The sequence below is a fragment of the Lepidochelys kempii genome, chromosome 25 (genome assembly GCF_965140265.1).
Source record: "Lepidochelys kempii isolate rLepKem1 chromosome 25, rLepKem1.hap2, whole genome shotgun sequence".
NCBI lineage: Eukaryota > Metazoa > Chordata > Testudines > Cheloniidae > Lepidochelys > Lepidochelys kempii.
In genome coordinates, this window is record NC_133280.1 from 15,577,103 (window position 1) to 15,584,729 (window position 7,627).

Consider the following 7,627-nt stretch of genomic DNA (forward strand, 5'->3'; position numbering starts at 1 on the left):
GCCTGCTCTGTAGCAGCCTCTACTCTTACGAAAGGTGCCCCCAGCATCTTTACTGTCCATGCTGAGTAGTCAGGACCTTAGAAGACCCACCCTCCGTAAAATGCATGGACCTTCCTGCCTGGGAGTTGAGAGGGTGAAGGGTAGAGAAGAGATTGTAGCCTGTAGTTCCAGGGAGCGTAGCTGTTTCAAGTTCAGGCTGCTAAGTCACCCCTTGCAGCTGTGCTAATGCCATCTTGGTGTCAAGCGCTGGGGTCGGGGAGATGCAGGCATTCAGCGGTAATAAACCCTGATCATGCTGGTATTTCCTAACGCCCCCCACTGGCCTTTACGCTGCCACTTTTACAGAACAGCTGCGGTAAAGTCAGCACCCTACTTTTTGGTGCATTATTTTGTCACACGAACAGTCCATGCCCTACTAACGGTGTATTTGTAATGGTCAAGTGCTCAGAGCAGAGGCCTGGGAGTCAGAAGACCTAGAGTCTATTCCTAGCTCTGCCACTGACTCACTGTGCAGCCTCTGCTGAGTGCCCCTGTCCCCTCCCTTTTGAGAGAGAGAGAGAACGATACTTATCCACATTTTAAAACTCTTGGAGATGGCTGGAGGAAATTATGCCTCTGTCAGCACAACATATTATTACTATTAACAACCAGGTAATAGTTTACCTTGCATTCCATTTACCAACCCTCAGTTCATTGATAACTTAGTAGCTGGTGTATTACTGATCAGGAATAAATAATTAGATAAACAGCAAACTGAATAGTTAAATACAGGCCAGCTGAGTAAATGGAACTGACTGTACAGGGGAATTAACAGTGTGCAAGCTGCATAATGGATCTTCAGTGCTAAATGCATGTAGAAATTTTGTGACTTATTAAGACTCATTAACTACTCATTATTTTTGCTTGGGAAGGGTGGGAATGATTTGCAGAGTTACCCCAGTCTCAGAACGGATTAATACAAATGGGAATACCAGGCATCCATAGACCCAGATAGCAATCTGCTGGTATTGGCATCAGAAGATTAAGTGCTAAAGATTAAACTTGATTCAACTTCCTTTCTCCTTCCATGGGGTGAAAGACTGTGGGTGGCCATTTGCTTAGATTTCATCCCAAAGGCGACAGAACCTTTCACCTTCCCTGACTTCTGCTTCTCGGGTGGTGCATGGCGGGAGAACACAGGTTTTTTCCAGCCGCGGTTTTCTCATGTGGCTTTGGCTCCATCGTCCTATGATGTGATTGGGTGAATTACAACAGCTAAACTAGTTCTTGTGCTCACATTCCATGATTTTAAAATAATTTGTTTAATGATCCCTTGGTAATCCTGCTGGGGCTTCCTAATAGGAATGGTTACACAAGAGGAAATGAAAAATTAGTCTCTCATCTGCTAGGAGCTGCTCAGTTAGTGGTAGCCACTAATGGGAAAAAGAAAAAAGGGTCCAACCATAGAGGAATGATTCAGAAGATATGGAAGGTTGTGGTTATAGCAAATTAACACATCAATTACATACCTGGCAAAACAGACAGAGGATAGGTAGATAAATTTGATTACTGTTTATTCAATATTCAATGTACACTTGCATGCAAAAAACAAAACAAAACCCAGCACACCTCTCCAATTGTTCCTGAATATTAACAGCGGAGAGATATGCCTGGTCTGTTAAATATGTTAAACTTAATCAAATCATTCGAAATGACATTATAGGTGTTGCAATGATTCTCACTCGAATATTCTAACCGCCTGTCAGATAGAAAGATATGATGACTACATGCCTGTACGCCTCTCTGAACAAATGCTAACTGGTCATGGTAACTGTTTTCTTTCGGATATTTACATGGCAAGTATTTGTAAACTTGTTAAAACTTCTTACATCGTTTTTAAATTTTTCTTGCAAAATATTCACACATTTTCTTGCTTCTGGAGTCTTTCTCCGACGCATAGTTGCACATTATGGGGTGTGGGTGGGGTCTGGGCTACAGCTGCGTGCATGGCCTGGAAGCCAGTATAAATCTTGACTGCATTAAGGCTCTGGCAAGGAGGCAGTTCAGCCCAGTGCCAGGTTTCACCCTTCCCCCAGCAAATGCTGTGCTAAGTATTTGACAAAATGATGAGCTGAGGCCAGGAATGTTATTTATATGACTGCCCCTCTTTCCACCTTGAGCACAGATGGGCTATATGAGAACACTGATGGTCTCACTGGAAAAGTTATCATAGAACATCAGGGCTGGGAGGGTCCTCAGGAGAGGTATCTAGTCCAACTCCCTGCTCAAAGCAGGACCAATCCCCAATTTTTGCCCCCGATCCCTAAATGGACCCCTCAAGGATTGAACTCATAACCCTGAGTTTAGCAGGCCAATACTCAAACCACTGAGCTATCCCTCCCCTACAACAGGGACACCCCTGGGATGGTAGCTAGACCTACCTCATCCCTCTACACCTTTTGTGATGGAAGCACCTTTGAGATTAGGACAGACTGAAGTGCTGAAGGTGGCTCCGAAGCTCACCTGGAGTTAGTGAAGCACAGGGGCTAAAAGGCTTGCATCAGGTTTTGTTGCAAACAAGGCCCTGCTTTAGATGCATCTGACCTGAGGTAGTTGACGTGGTAACAGTCAAACCTGAAGGTGACCGCATCCCTCCTTGCTATTCCCAGTGTTGGGATGAGGGTCTCTCAGGGTGTGTATTTGGGAGTTTCAAATTACAGTGAGCTGCAGTCTCTTGTATCCTTCTACGTCTCTCTGTAAAGATTATACTTCGTTACACTCATACAGCATTAATCCAGTAGACTCTCAAGGGACTTCACAGGCTGTCAAGACAGAGCTTACTTCACCCACTGCTGAAATGCAGCCTCAACACCCCCTTCTGAGTTGATAGGTCTTAGTCCCTGGTAGACAGATGTCCAGACTCAGCTGAGAGGCCAGAGGACACCTATTGTCTATCTAGTCCAGTATCCTGTTTTAATGCCCCACACCAGATGCTTCAGAGGAAAGGTGCAAGAATCCCCCACAATGGACCATTCTGGAATAAACAGCCCACAGCAGGAGTTTGTTCCTAGCCCCAGCCAGTTAGCTCATGCCCTGAGGCGTGAAGGTTTGATCCCTCATATTTCTTACCTAATGTAACTGTGGATGTTCTCTTTAGCCATAGAAATGAAACATCTACTCCTTTGTGAATGATTTGGATTTATTTGCCCCGATGAGGAGTAGAAAATGAAGGCACTTAGTGGCTTTCTGAAAGCAGAGGTCTTCTTTGTTGCATTGGAACTGGATCACCAAATAAACGAGAATGCCTGGAAAACCCAAGCAGTTCAGGTGTTTGAGTGTCTTAACTTTCACTCCCTGGAACATTACCGAAAGTTGTTTATTCAGTGTAACCAGGTAACTACTTACAGACCAACTGTGGACCCATTTGAGTGGTTTCCAGAACTAGATTGCTGTCTTTGCTGTATGAGTCTGAACTTCACTTGCACACTGAGTTTCAGAGCAGCAGAGTCTTTAGCAGTTAAAGCTCTGATTCCGCAAAGCACTTAAGCATGTGTTTAATTTTAAGCACATGATTAAGTCCTATATCAGCAAAGCACGTGAGCACATGCTTAATTTTAATGTGCTTCTGGAACTTTGAAATACAATCTTAAGTGCTTTGCTGAATAGGAATGGATTACTGACATAAGTGCTTTCCCAACACTGGGCCTGTGCACCTCAAAATAGGTGCACTTTCTAAGCAGCTTCTTAAGGTTCCCCTTTGTTAGATCTGACTCATTCATTCAAATCCTAGTTACTTGTTCATAGAATTCCCATCCAAAGCAGAATGTAGTTACTTGTTTTGCACAATGCAAATGACAGATTCCCCAAACTGCAAGCCACAAACCAAAGCAGAGAAGTCACTGCGCCCCTATCCTCGGAAACTAAACGCAGCTTTATGGTTATTTTCAAGGCTCCTGCCTGAAACTCTCCCATAAAGAGATTTACAGGGTCAAGGCTTGCTTTTTCTGAATTCCAACTTGATGGTGTTCATTCCCTGGTGTAAAGGCTGGAATATTTTCTATGTTACTGCTACAGACAGTGATAAGGTTCCCACCCCACCCCAACAGCTGCAGCCCTAGAGGACAAACAACCGCTTCCCCGATGACCTAAAGGTCTCAGATCTTTATGGGGAAGCCTCTCAAGCCCACATGGTAAGCAGAGAAAGCCTGTATTACCTGCAATAACCTGAATGGCCTAGTTTACACACCTAATGAACAAGCAATAAACATGTGTCAGGTTTGGGGAAGCAGGAAAAGAGGCAGCCTTTAGGGATTTTTAAGTCAACCATTTCCAACTCCGAATTCCACTTAGGAAACAAGCACTTTAGGTAGATTTCTCTAATCAGTCACTTTAGGATCCAGATCTCAAAGTGATGAGTGGTGACTAGACAGAAAGGGGCAGGGTAGAAAGTTCCTCCCTAAGCAAACAGAAAGCATTTCCACCTATCTAGGTAGTTATAATGCACTCATCACTGTCGTATTTGACTGCGTTCACTTCCTAAGAAACTGCCAATACGCATGTCTAATGCAAAAATCCTTTCCACAAATTCTACACCATACACACAGGTTAGTTACACGAATTGCATTACAAGTTTGTCTCCTTCAACCCTCAGTGAAACCCACAAATTTATTTATGCATCAGTATCTTAATGCTGCCATTAACATGCTTACTCTGAACACAAGATTTCCACTCAGCAAGATGAATGGCTGCTGAATCTCTAAGTCTGTGCCCTTCAAGGCCGCAGGTTTAACAGGTCTCCAGCTTTGAGATCCTAGGCTGGTGATGAAAGGGAAATGATGCACTTAAAACAATGGCAAGCTCTGTTCCTACAGAGACACAGAGCAGTGGTCTGATAAGAAAGTTATCAGATACCATATGTAAAAAACTCCTGGATACAATTCCAAAGCAATGTGACTGGGAAAAGATACATATCACTACTCGTTGACAGGGCTAAATTCTGCTCTGCTTACCCTAGCGTTAATCTGGAGTAAATCCTGTGATTTCAAAGGAATTACTCCAGATTTAAACCCGTGTAACCAGAAGCAGAGTTTGGCCCCTGTCTGCATAAACAAGTGAAAAAGGTTTTATTTTTATTTTTAAGACACAGAAATTGCTCTACCTAACAATGTGCCAGGACCTGGGTGTGAAATTGCAGCTGCAAAGCCTCAGGGATGAAGCCAAGAGGCTTTGATTTGCTTTCTCTGCAGTAAATAAACCTTAGAGACTTTTGCTGCAGCAGTTAGTCCGATTTCCATTTCAGTTCGCAACTCTGGGCTCTTACTGCTGCCTAGTCTTGGGGCACTAAATCTTTACCCTTTGTCCTACAATCTGAATCTAATTTCAGGCTGCAGATGAAGCTAGTTTGGCAGCTGTCTTCAAGCTGCTCCTTGCCAGACTTCACAGCCGAGACCTCAGCCAGCATTTGCCCGCTTTGTGGAACGTACAGGGATTGAACTGTCATGAGGTTAAAAATCACAACTGGCTCATAAATGTAGTTCCAAACTTCTCTGTGTGATTCCCTTCTGTTTAAATATTCAACTAAAAAGTGCTACTGAAATTCAGCCAGTAGCTTGGGATGAGGATGGAAAACCAGGAAGCTTTAGGGTCTGCAGTTTGAGTACCATGCCCAGGCAGGGTTTAAAATACACAGTCCGATGCAAGAATCGCCACAACAGATGGAATTAGGGGAGGTTGGGTTTGGTTAAAAAACAATGCCCAGGTGAGGACCTTGCAGATTAAGTTTCTTCCCAAAGCAAATCGTAGAAATATAGAACTGGAAGGGACCTTAAGAGGTAGTTATAAACACCTGAATAATGGTCTAAAATTATCATCAGCAAACGCAGTATTAGGAGATACTGCTGGAAAAGCCCCATATTCAGCTGAAATACTGGGATGGGCTCCACTTTTTTTTAATAGAGCTGTCGATTTATTAAGTAACACTAGCTTTCCTCTTGCCTTAAGGCACCTGCAGTGAAACCCTGTTGATTCACACTAATGACAGGAGACCTAACTTACAGAAGTTGGTCACTTAACAAGTCTGCTAACAAATGTGAGTTAAAAACACCAAGGAGCATCATAAAGTATACTTTGATCATTTATTCTGAAAATAGTTAGATTTGAATCATTCATGTTTCATAAACTAGCGCTTTTGCTAGTTTCTGCGGAAAAGGACCTAGGGGTGACAGTGGACGAGAAGCTGGATATGAGTCAGCAGTGTGCCCTTGTTGCCAAGAAGGCCAATGGCATTTTGGGATGTATAAGTAGGGGCATAGCGAGCAGATCGAGGGACGTGATCGTTTCCCTCTATTCGACATTGGTGAGGCCTCATCTGGAGTACTGTGTCCAGTTTTGGGCCCCACACTTCAAGAAGGATGTGGATAAATTGGAGAGAGTCCAGCGAAGGGCAACAAAAATGATTAGGGGACTGGAACACATGAGTTATGAGGAGAGGCTGAGGGAGCTGGGATTGTTTAGCCTGCAGAAGAGAAGAATGAGGGGGGATTTGATAGCTGCTTTCAACTACCTGAAAGGGGGTTCCAAAGAGGATGGCTCTAGACTGTTCTCAATGGTAGCAGATGACAGAACGAGGAGTAATGGTCTCAAGTTGCAGTGGGGGAGGTTTAGATTGGATATTAGGAAAAACTTTTTCACTAAGAGGGTGGTGAAACACTGGAATGCGTTACCTAGGGAGGTGCTAGAATCTCCTTCCTAAGAGGTTTTTAAGGTCAGGCTTGACAAAGCCCTGGCTGGGATGATTTAACTGGGAATTGGTCCTGCTTTGAGCAGGGGGTTGGACTAGATGACCTTCTGGGGTCCCTTCCAACCCTGATATTCTATGATTCTATGATTCATCCGTAGATCTCAAAGTGCTTTGCAAAGGAGATCAGTATGGTTATTAACAAAAGAGTTTTAGTAATATGACATCTCATCAGACAGCACCTCCCCATGATATGGGGCCAGCAGAGCAAGTGATGCTAGGTCACCCTTGCTAGAACAGAGAGGGATGTGGCTGGCAAGACGTTCTCAGTAAAGGCCTTGGGGTTTGCTAACTTTCACAGGACACTGCAGGCTTGTTTGTTTCATTCGGCATCTGAAGAGAGGTAGATGGATGGAGGTACTGGCCACTGGATGGGTGTGGGAGTGTTTGAATAAATGTGCTGTGGCTTGCTAAGACGGCTGAGCTGAATGTATTGTATTTTGTCATTTTAAATAATTGGCAGAGTGCTCGGAACTAGCAGAAGAGAGCTTTTATTCATTCTAAATTTGAGGATTGGGGTGAGATGGCTGGGATCTGTTTGTGAGCATTAGCCTGCCTGGGGAGTTGTTAAGTGAGAATTAGCGAGGTTCTATTGTAGGGGAAACTAAAGTAGATTATGAAGCAGACAGAGCTTTGGGAAAGTATGAAATGACACTGCTGTATGAAACTGACACTGCCAAGCACAGGACACTGCCAAGAGCTCCAATTTTTCTTTACAGTTTGAAGTACATTTTCAGGCCCATAAAATGACAGAGGCTATTATCCTGGTAGTGCCATGAGCCCCTAATGGGACATGCCTGAACTGCACAAATACCTAGAACTAATGACGCTTTGCTTTTACCGCTTCCCATC